This window comes from Pristiophorus japonicus, chromosome Y, assembly GCF_044704955.1.
Source record: "Pristiophorus japonicus isolate sPriJap1 chromosome Y, sPriJap1.hap1, whole genome shotgun sequence".
NCBI lineage: Eukaryota > Metazoa > Chordata > Chondrichthyes > Pristiophoridae > Pristiophorus > Pristiophorus japonicus.
In genome coordinates, this window is record NC_092011.1 from 16,677,206 (window position 1) to 16,690,863 (window position 13,658).

Below are 13,658 nucleotides of genomic sequence, written 5' to 3' on the forward strand. Positions count from 1 at the left end.
ACTACATTAACGGTGCTATATAAATACATGTTGTTATTGCTGACATAACCAAAGTGTTAGGCTATTTAGCCAAGATTCGTGCACCCTGAGCAAGCCACCAACCCTAACTGCCTGATTCCCACTTGGTCATCCATTTTTATACTTTATTTCGATGGGTTGATGTCAATCAACATTTACCCAACCTATAGTCCAATTACAGCGGAGAGGGTGCCTCTGAGGTAATTTCATTCCTTATCTCTGTCTGCATGTCTTGTTTCCCTGTCTAGAGAACACCTGTTTATCTTTAAGGCTCCATGCTAAATCCCTTATCGTCACAGCTGGGTCTTCAAGGCCTGTGTGTTCGGTCTTGTCTTGCTCTGACCTCAGCTCTCTCTGTCTGCTCAGTTGCCGCAAGTATTTCTTTTATAAAATCATTATTTCTTTTATCATTTGCCATGTCTTTGTGTTTAAACATTTCTTAAAGTGTTGAACCGTCTTCTTGAACCACCGCAGTCCGTCCTGTCTGGCTCAGAGACATGGGCCGTGTACAGTAGACACCTCAAGTCGCTGGAGAAATACCACCAACGCTGTCTCCGCAAGACGCGGCAAATCCCCTGGGAGGACAGACGCACTAACATTAGCGTCCTCGACCGGGCCAACATCCCCAGTATTGAAGCACTGACCACACTTGATCAGCTCCGCTGGGCAGGTCACATTGTCCACATGCCAGACACGAGACTACCAAAGCAAGCGCTCTACTCGGAATTCCTTCACTGCAAACGAGCCAAAGGTGGGCAGAGGAAATGTTACAAGGACTCCCTCAAAGCCTCCCTGATAAAATGCAACATCCCCACTGACACCTGGGAGTCCCTGGCCAAAGACCGCCCTAAGTGGAGGAAGTGCATCCGGGAGGGCACTGAGCACCTCGAGTCTCGTCACTGAGAGCGTGCAGAAACCAAGCGCAGGCAGCGGAAAGAGCATACAGCAAACCAGTCCCACCCTCCCCTTCCCTCAGCGACTGTCTGTCCCACCTGTGACAGGGACTGTGGCACTCGTATTGGACTGTTCAGCCACCTAAGGACTCATTTTAAGAGTGGAAGCAAGTCTTCCTCGATGCCGAGGGACTTCCTATGATGATGATGATGATTTAAGGAAGGTTATTGGAGGCAGTTCAGAGAAGGTTCACGAGGTTGATTCCGGAGATGAGGTGGTTGACTTATGAGGAAAGGTTGAGTAGGTTGGGCTTCTACTCATTGGAGTTCAGAAGAATGAGAGGTGATCTTATCGAAACGTATAAGATAATGAGGGGGCTCGACAAGTTGGATGCAGAGATGATATTTCCACTCATAGGGGAAACTAAAACTAGGGGACATAGTCTCAGAATAAGGGGCCGCCCATTTACAACTGAGATGAGGAGGAATTTCTTCTCTCAGAGGGTTGTAAATCTGTTTAATTCGCTGCATCAGAGAGCTGTGGAGGCTGGGCCATTGAATATTTTTAAGGTGGAGAGAGACAGATTTTTGAGCGATAAGGGAGTGAAGGGTTATGGGGAGCGGGCAGGGAAGTGGAGCTGAGTCCATGAACGGATCAGCCATGGTCTTATTGAATATCGGAGCAGGCTCGAGGGGCCGAATGGCCGACTCCTGCTCCTATTTCTGATGATCTTATGTAAGAGGTTGTCCAGTCGAGCGGGCTGCTTTGTGCTGGCTGGTGTTGAGCTTCTTGGTGCTGCAGAGGTGCAGCGTTTGAGGTTGTGGGGGCAGGCAGGATGTCGTTGTTTGGAGCTCAGCTCTGCGACAAGGAGAGGTCAAAGTTCATGCATTGTCTGCTTCAACCAGAACGAATGGCCGGGCGAGGGGGATGGAGGCAACGACACTTAGCAGAGTTTAAGGCGTTGGCCAAAAACGCCTTAAGTGTTACTTGTGGACGATGTCAGAGACAGCGGGGTGGAAATCGGGGTCCTGCCGTGTTTGAGGAGGTGCCCCCCACCCTCGGCTGAGTGCTGGTTCTAATGCCGGACGGTGGGTGTCGCCTCATACTGCAAAGTTAAGTCGTGCCGCCCAAAGCTGAGAGAGCAGCGCTAAGAGTGATGTCACATGCTCACCCTCGGGCGACAGTGGGGCGATAGTTCAGGAGACCCTTTCGGCCAAGTGTTTGGTTTTCACTCTACTCTGAGAATGAGACCTCGGAACTTATAGTGGGAAAGGACAACACAGAGCACAAGATTTTAGGCTTGACCCAGTGTCCGTTTTATTACGGAACAAATATCGACTAAAACTACAGGACTAGACTGCCGAGAGAAATTTGACTTTAGACATACGATCAACAGAGATTCGTGGATGTTGGTTCCGTGACCTGCGGGCTTGCCTTCTTAACCATTTTCTGCAGCTTCCATGACCTTTCTCTATCGCCCGCTGTCTCTTCCTGTGTTCTTTCCCCTGCTTCTACTTAACCTGCTTGTGTGTCTGTGTCCGTATATTTGCATCCAGGTTGTGAATACGTTTCCCGCTGGGACGAGCTTCGATTATCGATCTGTTTAACTGGCTGGTGATGGTTACTAGTTAGCACGCGGAGTCGGCAATGCAAAAGATATTTCCTTATGCTGAATGCTGTTATCCGCAAATTTGTATTCCGTGGGTTCCTTATTACACACTCGCTGTCTTCAGTGGCTGCTTCCGCACCCTGGTCAATCAAATTGAAAGCCTCACGTAACAGCTCCATTGGTGTTATGCGTGAAATCAGTTTTAAATGTCCTCGACCACAGATTGTCCTTAATTGTCCAGCTTAATTCAAAAAGCTTGGATCAATCAATTTTTTAGTTCATAGTCTACGTTTTTCTGAAGATTAGTAACCTTACAGCCCACTGAATCTCCCCACCGCATTCACACACACCCACACTTCGCCACTGCTCCCGTTAATCTCACAATGCTAAACCAAATACTCATAGTCCACTTAGCTCAAGTCCTGCACACTCCTGCCCAGGCATCCCTGCTGTTAGCCCCCTTCCCCAGGGCTGTACCCATGCCTGACTGCTCCTGGGCCTGGCCAAGGGGGCCATTAACCGGTCCAGGCAGCGGGCGGTTGAGGGGGTCGTTCAGCCCCGACTGCCTGCCTCTCTTCCGCGGTTACATCCGAGCCAGGGTAGATGGAGCACACGGTGTCCACCGGTACGCTCGTGGCCTTCCGCGAGAGGTGGGCGCCGGAGGGGCTGGAGTGCACCATCGCCCCCGGCAACCAAATTTTAATTTGATCGAAGTTTCCGTTAAAGTTTCATTTCATTCCATTAAATAAATACTTTGGTTCTGTCTTCGCGGAAGAGGACACAAATAACATCCCAGAAATGCTAGGGATCCAAGGGTCTAGTGAGCAAGAGGAATTAAAGGAAATGGTTATCAATAACAAAATATTGCTGGAGGAACTAATAGGACTGAAGGCCGCTAAATCCCCAGGGCCTGATGATCTGCACCCCAGAGTACTAAAAGAGGTTGTCATGGAAATAGTAGATGCATTAATATCTTCTTCCAAAATTCTATATATTATGGAACAGTTCCTGCAGATTGCAGGGTGGCAAATGTAACATAGAAACATAGAAAATAGGTGCAGGAGTAGGTCATTCGGCCCTACGAGTCTGCACCACCATTCAATGAGTTCATGGCTGAACATGCAACTTCCTGTGGTAGAGAATTCCACAGGTTCACCAGTCTCTGGGTGAAGAAGTTTCTCCTCATCTCGGTCCTAAATGGCTTACCCCTTATCCTTAGACTGTGACCCCTGGTTCTGGACTTCCCCAACATTTAAAAAAGGAGGGAGAGAGAAAACGGGGAACTCCAGACCGGTTAGCTTGTCGTCAGTAGTAGGGAAAATGCTGGTGTCTATTGCAAAGGATGTGATAATGGTGGTGCAGGCTCGATGGGCCGAATGGCCAACAACTGCTCCGATTTTCTATGTTTCTATCCTTCTATTTAGAAATTTGTGGGTTCTAGTGCCAAAAGCGGGTGCTTGATTTAAAGTTTCTGCTCAAAATATTTATGAGGATGCCTGCCGGTATAGACACGGTGCTCACCAAATATCGCCGTGGTGGTGAGAGGGCGCGGTGCGATCGATGATGTCACCACGTGGATTTCGGTCCCAGCACGGGAATAGCCGAGGTGTTTGTGTGGGTCACAGGAGAGCTGTGGCTGTGTGTTAAACCATCAGTGATCCGACAGGCAGGCAGTGGGAAGAGGGAATGCCGTTCCTGCTGGCATCAGACCCGAGCCATAAATACAAACGCTTTATTTGTAAATAATTTATTTTCGGCATCGTGACCTTTAACTGAGATTTCTGGCAGTGTGGAGATAATGGGCAGGCTTTCTATAAAGCTTTTTGTATAGTACTGTGCGCAGATTGGCTGCCCCGTTTCCCACATTACAATAGTGACTACACATGAAAAGTTACTTCATTGGCTGTAAAGTGCTTTGAGACGTCTGGTGGGGAGAAAGGTGGACAAAAAATGCAACTCTTCCTTTCTTTTTCAATCTTTCCTCGTGCAGTAATGTCATTTTTTGTAAAGAGTCATGACGTGTTACAGATTAAATAAACACATTAATGAGGTTTATAAATAAAATGTCAAGCTATGTTGGCTTATGTCTGAATAAAATAGCAATTCCCGTGACAATGCCTTTGCAGTTACTGCACGAACTTCCTGAAATTGTCAGTGAAAGCGGAACCGTTTTGGTTAATTCCGGCAGTCTTGTTGCTCAATGACATCCTCACAATGTCACGTGTCTGAGATCATTCTACAAACAGCACCTCGTCGAAACACCAATGGCTGAGAACTCAGTTTCGCGAGTAGGCCATTTCTGCGCCTTGATTACAAGCTGTACCTTCAAACTTCACACACGAGACCATGAGAAATTTCTTCCCCTTAATTAAGGAAGCAGAAACTTGCATTGGAGGCAGTCCAGAGAAAATTGTAGTGCAGAAGAATGAGAGGTGATCTTACTGAAACATATACGAAACGGCTCGGCAAGGAAGATGTAGAGAGGGTGTTTCCCCTCGTGTGGGAATCTACAACTAGGGGGCATTCAGCCCCTTGAGCATGTTACACAAGAACAGGTGGAGGCCCATTCAGCCCCTCGAGCCTGTTACACAGGAACAGGAGGAGGCGCATTCAGCCCCTCGGGCCTGTTACACAGGAACAGGAGGAGGCGCATTCAGCCCCTCGGGCCTGTTACACAGGAACAGAGACCCATTCAGCCCCTCGAGCCTGTTACACAGGAACAGGAGGAGGCGCATTCAGCCCCTCGGGCCTGTTACACAGGAACAGGAGACCCATTCAGCCCCTCGGGCCTGTTACACAGGAACAGGAGGACCCATTCAGCCCCTCGGGCCTGTTACACAGGAACAGGAGGAGGCCCATTCAGCCCCTCGAGCCTGTTACACAGGAACAGGAGGAGGCCCATTCAGCCCCTCGGGCCTGTTACACAGGAACAGGAGGAGGCCCATTCAGCCCCTCGGGCCTGTTACACAGGAACAGGAGGAGGCCCATTCATCCCCTCGAGCCTGTTACACAGGAACAGGAGGAGGCCCATTCAGCCCCTCGAGCATGTAACACAGGAATAGGAGGAGGCCCATTCAGCCCCTCGAGCATGTTACACAGGAACAGGAGGAGGTCCATTCAGCCCCTCGAGCCTGTTACACAGGAACAGGAGGAGGCCCATTCAGCCCCTCGAGCCTGTTACACAGGAACAGGAGGTGGCCCATTCAGCCCCTCGAGCCTGTTACACAGGAACAGGAGGAGGCCCATTCAGCCCCTTGAGCCTGTTACACAGGAACAGGAGGAGGCCCATTCAGCCCCTCAAGCCTGATATACAAGCTGTCCTCCCAGGGGATTTGTCGGATCTTGCGGAAACCTTGTTGATGGTATTTCTCCAGCGACTTGAGGTGGCCACTCTAAATGGTACATGTCTCTGAGCCATACAGGAGGGCGGCTATTACTACAGCCCTGTAAACCATGAGCATGGTGGCAGATTTGAGGGCCTGGTCTTTGAACACTCTCTTCCTCAGGCGGCCGAAGGCTGCACTGGTGCAGACACTGGAGGCGATGCTGGATCTCGTCGTCAATGTCTGCAAAGGCGCTGTATGAATACAGGACCATTCTTTACCTGGAGCTGATGTACTTTCCCGAGCTCATTGCCATTGCCCAGTCTTGTTCTAGCGTTGATCAATATCTACTGACTTTAACTACTCGGTCATGCCCCAACCTCTCCTTCCATTCGTTGCTGGAAGGTGAATGTGCTGTGATTTTCTTTCTGCATTAGATGGAGAGTGTCGTTGCCCTGACAAACCCAAGTAAAGGCCAGGCCCGGTACAACATGGAGGACCCCGTGTGTTTGATTGAGAACAGCACGTCTGGTGAACTCCAGGTCAACCAAGAGGCCCTGAAAATCCTGTTGGAGATCAGCCAACCGGCAGTGGTGGTGGGCATCGTGGGGCTGTACCGCACCGGAAAATCCTACCTGATGAACAAGCTCGCTGGGAAACGGAAAGGTACTAACTTCAACCCTCACATTTAACCCAGTGCCAACTTCTGGTGCCTCATCCCGAACCAGACTTAGCTATACTGTGGTGTTTCTGTGACTGATGTGGTGATTGAGGAATGCCTAATAAACCTTCCTGTGGGACTGTGCACACAGGCGGGACCAGCCATGGTCTCTTGTTCTTGATTACACCATGAACACGTCACAATATACAGTTTTCCATCTTAACCCCTTGTTTCCTCTCATAGAGCTCCATATGTGATGTGGTGATCACTCCCTGTCTCCCACTCAGCCTTCTCCCCCTCTCTCTCCCTCTCCGCCTCTCTCTCCATCTCTCCCTCTCACCCCTCTCTCTCTCCCTCTCACCCCTCTCTCTCCCTCTCACCCCGCTCCCCACTCTCCCCCTCTCTCCCCTCTCCCCCCCTCTCCCTCTCCCCCCTCTCCCTCTCTGTCTCCATCTCGCCCCTCTCCCCATTCTCCCCCTCTCGCTCTCCCTCTCACCCCTCTCCCCCTCTCTCTCTTCCTCTTGCCCCTCTCCCCACTCTCCCCCTCTCTCTCCCCACTCTCCCCCTCTCTCTCTCCCTTTTCTCTCTCTCCATCTCTCTCTTTCCCTATCTCTCTCTCTCCCGATCCCTCTCTCCCCATCCCTCTCTCCCCTCCCTCTCTCTCCATCGCTCTCTCTCCCCATCTTTCTCTCCCCATCTCTCTCTCTCACAATCCCTCTTTCTCCCTATCTCTCTCTCCCCATCTCTCTCTCTCCCCATCTCTCTCCCCCATCCCTCTCTCTCCCCATCACTCTCCCTCCCTATCCCTCACTCTCCCCATCTCTCTCTCCCTATCCATCACTATCCCCATCTCTCTCCCTCATCCCTCTCTCTCCCTATCCCTCTCTCTCCCTATCCCTCTCTCTCCATATCTCTCTTCCCATCTTTCTTTCACTATTCCTCTCTCTCCCTATCTCTCTCTCTCTCCATCTCTTTCTCTCCCTATCCCTCTCTCTCTCCCTATCCCTCTCTCTCCCTATCTCACTCTCTCCCTATCACTCTCTCACCCTTTCTCTCACTATCCCACTCTCTCCCTATCTCTCTCTCTCCCTATCCCTCTCTCTCCCTATCTCTTTCTCTCCCTATCCCTCTCTCTCCCTATCCCTCTCTCTCCCCATCACCCTCCCTCCCCTTTCTCCTGCCCCATTTTTCTGCCCGCCTTCATCTCTTCCTCTTTCTCTCTCTTTCGCGCTCTCCCTTTTGCGCGCACTCTCTCTCTCTCTCTAATGTTCTTCTCTCTAACTCTCTCTCTCTCTCTCTCTCTCTCTCTCTTCCCCCATCAACAGCAAGGTTCCCTGTGGACCCAAGTCGCCCACCAAGCTCTTCCTTCTCCATCCCAGCAGCCTCAAACCCCAATTCTCTCCACCCTTCAAACTGTGAGCCCCATGTTTACTGAATAAAGTTGGGTTAGATATACAGCCCCCCGCGTCCCACGTTCAACAAGGCCACCGACATCTGACCTCTTTTGGTTTGATTTTGTTTGCGGACACGAGGGTAAATTACAACAGGGGTCCTGCTCCCTTGCCGTCTCTTTGACGTAAGTCTGATGGAAAACCAGGAAGTACAATGTAAATGCCCTTTCTACCAGTAGCTCTGCAAAGTGGCCAGGAGTTGGGCAATGAATGTAGCCCACATCCTCAGAACAACTCAACATAAGAACATAAGAAATAGGAGCAGGAGTCGGCCATTCGGCCCCTCGAGCCTGCTCCGCCATTTAATACGATCGCGGCTGATCTTTGACCTCAACGCCACTTTCCTGCCCGATCCCTTTGTTCCTTTAGTATCCAAAAATCTATCGATCTCAGCCTTGGATATACTCAAAGACTGAGCCTCCACAGCCCTCTGGGGAAGAGAATTCCAAAGATTCACCACCCTCTGAGTGAAGAAATTCCTCCTCATCTCAGTCTTAAATGGCCGACCCCTTATCCTGAGACTGTGCCCCCTGGTTCTAGACACCCCAGCCCGGGGGAAACATCTTCCCTGCATCTACCCTGTCAAGCCACCTAAGGATTTTCTGTGTTTCAATGAGGTAGAATCATCGAATAGAAATTTACAACATGGAAGGATGCCATTTCGGTCCATCGTGTCCGTGCCGGGCGACCAAGAGCTACCCAGCCGAATCCCACTTTCCCGCTCGCGGTCCATAGCCCTGCAGGTTACGGCACTTCAAGTGCACATCCAGGTACTGTTTAAATGTGGTGAGGGTTTCTGCCTTTACCGCCCTTTCAGGCAGTGAGTTCCAGACCCTCACCACCCTCTGGGTGAAGACATTTCCCCTCAAATCCCCTCTAAACCTTCCCCCAATTACTTTAAATCTATGCCCTCTGGTTGTTGACCACTCTGCTAAGGGCACAGGTCCTTCCTACCCACTCTATCGAGACCCCTCATAATGTTATACACCTCAATCAGGTCTCCCCTCAGCCTCCTCTGTTCCAAAGAAAACAACTCCAGCCTATCCAATCTTTCCTCATTGCTAAAAAATGAGATCACCTCATTCTTCTAAACTTTAGGTAATATAGTCCGAGCCTACTCAATCTGTCTCCCCAGGAATCAGTCCAGTCAACCTTTGTTGGACTCCGCTAAGGCAAACATATCCTCCTTTAGATAAGGAGAACAAAATGAACCTATGGGCTTTATGGAACAAGGACCTGGATGTGTGAGAGCTGTTAGCTTGTGAATAAGTGACTGTCTGCTGCTCTTTCCAAACGCAAACAAGGTTTCTCGTTGGGATCCACCATTCAATCGCAGACTAAAGGGATCTGGATGTGATGTGTGCCTCACCCGCTTATCACCAACCACTGCCTCATATTACTGGACACTGAGGGACCGGGGTACGTGGAGAAGGTGAGTCTATCTCTCAATCCACTGCCATGTTTCATCGATCCCACGATCATTCTGTTCAACTGAGCAATAGAATCGCGCTCTACTTTTCTACTGTACGTGACCGGACAGGGAGGGGAAACTGTGAGATGTTCATGAACTGATTGGACAGACTGCATTGCTTCTCGACTTGCACTGGAGCATCGGAACAAGAGGAGGCCCATTCAGCCCCTCGAGCCTGTTACACAGGAACAGGAGGAGGCCCATTCAGCCCCTCGAACCTGTTACACAGGAACAGGAGGAGGCCCATTCAGCCCCTCGAGCCTGTTACACAGGAACAAGAGGCGGCCCATTCAGCCCCTCGAGCCTGTTACACAGGAACAGGAGGAGGCCCATTCAGCCCCTCGATCCTGTTACACAGGAAAAGGAGCAGGCCCATTCAGCCCCTCGAGCCTGTTACACAGGAACAAGAGGAGGCCCATTCAGCCCCTCGAGCCTGTTACACAGGAACAGGAGGAGGCCCATTCAGCCCCTCAAGCCTGTTACACAGGAACAGGAGGAGGCCCATTCAGCCCCTCGAAACTGTTACTCAGGAACAGGAGGAGGCGCATTCAGCCCCTCGAGCCTGTTACACAGGAACAGGAAGAGGCCCATTCAGCCCTCGAGCCTGTTACACAGGAACAGGAGACCCATTCAGCCCCTCGAGTCTGTTACACAGGAACAGGAGGAAGCCCAGTCAGCCCCTCGAGTCTGTTACACAGGAAAGGACAGTTTGTTAGAAGATGACTTACTTTCTCTGCCCATAATAAAGAACGGTTCCAGTGCAGTGTCTGTTCTACAAGGGTGGGAAGGAATTGTGGCTAATACTTCACCGCGCTGTCTAATTGTTCCCATCTCTCTGCAGGGCGATGAAAAGAATGACTTTTGGATCTTTGCTCTTGCGGTGCTGCGGAGCAGCATGTTGGTGTACAATAGCATGGGCACCATCGACCAGTATGCAGTGGACAAGCTGCAGTATCCTTCTCACATTGGTGGCCAGTGTTCGGTGCATGTCTTGGAGGTCAGTGCATGTCTGCGTTGAATAGGAGGTAGAGCTGGCCTTGTTGTACCGCCTGTCACATGCTCAGGACAATCAATGAGGCTGGCTTTGTGATGAGCTTCTTGGTCGAATAGTGAGTTGATCCTGACTCTGTGAATGCAGACTGGATGAATCATTACTGGAGCAAGTTGTCCGAGGTCAGACAAAATGTCGGGTGGGGGGTAGCCTGTAACAAATGTCACCAGTGATCTTCCCTTGTGTACTGTTAGTCCCGGTCATCATCCTCATAGGCAGACCCTCGAAGCGAGGATGACTTGCTTTCACACCAAAAAGGGATGAGTTTACAGGTGTTTCAATGAAGGACCTAATATTCCAGATCCCGAACTACATCCTGAAGGGTGGAAGCTGCCTGTGCGTGGATTTTTTTAACGTGGGGTGGCCGTTGTAGACCAGTCACCACACGGGCTTGACAGAGCGAGGTCTTAGTCCAGTTGCAAGGGTTGACCAGAACCACTGGAGAGCAGCTCTGCTGCACGGACCTAGTGTGCACACATATCGCAATGTGGGCTGGCCGGGATGCCCCTGGGCCCTCGCCTCTCCTGGGCCCCGATCATGTTGCTCCGCGATCACACGCCGCTCCTTCACCCCGACATCGTCGCTCCTGCTGTATCTGCCCACACTCCAATCACCGACCTGGACCTTGATGACGTCACTCTTCGCGGCCTCGCCCTCCTGCACCAGCTCGCACTCTACCCTGCCGTGGTACGCTCCACGCTGCCCCGGGCCGCCGGTCACCGCTCCGTTTATGGCCCCCGACTTGCCGCTGGTATTTGCACGCAGATCGGGGCCGCCACGGTGTGTGGGGAAATCCCGCTCGGTTGCTTCCTGTGGGCGATCGAGGGAAAATGTTTAAACTGAAGCGCACTTACCTTATCTTGCTGCGCCCACGCGAGTTCCCGGTCCTGAGGCCACTGACTGCGCGTCACGGCGCGTGCACCTCAGGACATGTGCAGGACGGGAGCTGCAGTCACATGGCTCTGGGCAACCAATCAGGGAACAGTATGTTCTCATTCATAATAATGGGAACTCCGTAAATTGGGCTTACCATTATTATGATTGAGAAACCCCCCCCAAACACACAAAACACTAATAAATAATAGAGAATATACACCACATATTGTTATTAATTTAAATTAAAGTTATTTATGGAATTAAAAAATATATATATTTCCGATTCTTAAGAAACGTTTTTAAAATTATGTTTTAAAATAAACTTACTGTAATGGGCAGGCTTTTAGGCTTTTTAATCATAAAATGTGCTTTTATAATTTTATTTTACAATGTTTATGTGTGTTTTAAAACTCTGACACCTGTAACAGTAGGCGATGCGCCTGTTTTTATCAGGTGCAAGAGTTTTGAGGACATTTGCTGGGCAAAATATGGGTAAATCTCGCAATCTTGCCCATCGCTCTCGAGCTACACAGGATGAGCCAAACTCCAGCCTGACAGATCGCAAAAGCCGGTTTTCGGCGCATGCACATTGTGTGCTGAGAACTGGCTTTTGCGATGCCTTCCCAGGTCCGTACGCACCCCGTACGTACCCCGTACACTCTCCATACACGCACCCCGTGCACACCGTGTGAACACTCTGTACACACCGTGTGTACACTCCATACACACACCCCGTACACACTATGTACACACTCTGTGCACACTTCATACACACACCCTGTACACGCTCCGTACACGCCCCGTATACGCCCCGTACATACTGTGTACACATTCCGTATGGACCTGGGGAGGCTGGGAATTCTGCCCCATTGCCTTTGTTCATTTGTTCCTGGGTTGTGTCGAGGCCAGAAGTTATTGCCCATCCCGAACTGCCCTGAGAAGGTGGGGGATGTTATGTATTTGCTTCGTGGTTCATTGCTTAAGAATTCACAGCAATCCAATGTTTTTAAGAACTATTTGGTTTATTAGCAAAAGGTTTAACCATCATACTACACATTACCAGCTCATCCACCTCACACACAACTGCCTCCCTAATCCCACAAATCCAACCGGATGGGGTTTCATTGAGTCTTGCGAACATCATGTGACTGGATAAGCCACTCCCAACTGGACAGCTCCACCAACCAGTGAGCAAGCTCACAGGGACACACGTTACAGTGAGCCGCCCTCTTAAACCGCTGCAGTACATGAGGTGATCCTCCTGATCGTGACGCTGTCTACCCATCTTAGTTGGACCGCACCCACATTTTATTGGTGGCATCTGCCACATGATATGGGAAGTGTATGTTCCCACTTATCAAAGCCCGCCACCTGGGTTCTGAGCCTTGACACCAACCAGGGTCAGTTTACAGAAAAGCGTTCACTGAACAATTCCTCAGGCCAGGCAGTTCCCAACTCACTGGGGTCGGTGTCCTGTCAGATTACAAGGCCAGTTTTCGATAATCAAACTCGGGAATAGTATCTGAGATGGTGGTCGCCTGATAAAGAGACTGTTTGAAGGCCAGACCCTCAAAACTGTCACCAAGCTCATGATCTACAGGGCCGTAGTAATGCCCGCCCTCCTGTATGGCTCAGAGACATGGACCATGTACAGTAGACACCTCAAGTCGCTGGAGAAATACCACCAACGATGTCTCCGCAAGATCCTGCAAATCCCCTGGGAGGACAGACGCACCAACATTAGCGTCCTCGACCAGGCCAACATCCCCAGCATCGAAGCACTGACCACATTTGATCAGCTCTGCTGGGCAGGGGCACATTATCCGCATGCCCCAGACACGAGACTCCCAAAGCAAGCGCTCTACTCGGAACTCCTTCAGGGCAAAACGAGCCAAAGGTGGGCAGAGGAAACGTTACAGGGACACCCTCAAAGCCTCCCTGATAAAGTGCAACATCCCCACCGTCACCTGGGAGTCCCTGGCGAAAGACCAGTCCGCCCTAAGTGGAGGAAGTGCATCCGGGAGGGCGCTGAGCACCTCGAGTCTCGTCGCCGAGAGCATGCAGAAACCAAGCGCTGGCAGCGGAAGGAGCGTGCGGCAAACCAGTCCCACCCTCCCCTTCCCTCAGCGACTGTCTGTCCCACCTGAGACAGGGACTGTGGTTCTCGTATTGGACTGTTCAGCCACTGAAGGACTCACTTTTAAAGTGGAAGCAAGTATGCCTCGATTCCGAGAGACTGTCCTATGATGATGGCGCAATGGCTACCTCACTGGACGGGCCAATCAGACGGCTGGACGAACGCTC

The 13,658-nt window shown here is 50.9% G+C and overlaps 1 pseudogene; it reads left to right on the forward strand.

Moving 5' to 3' along the window:
* The first annotated feature begins 1,830 nt into the window (after positions 1-1,830).
* Positions 1,831-13,658, forward strand: part of LOC139241109 (guanylate-binding protein 1-like) — a 32,125-nt pseudogene continuing 20,297 nt past the window's right edge.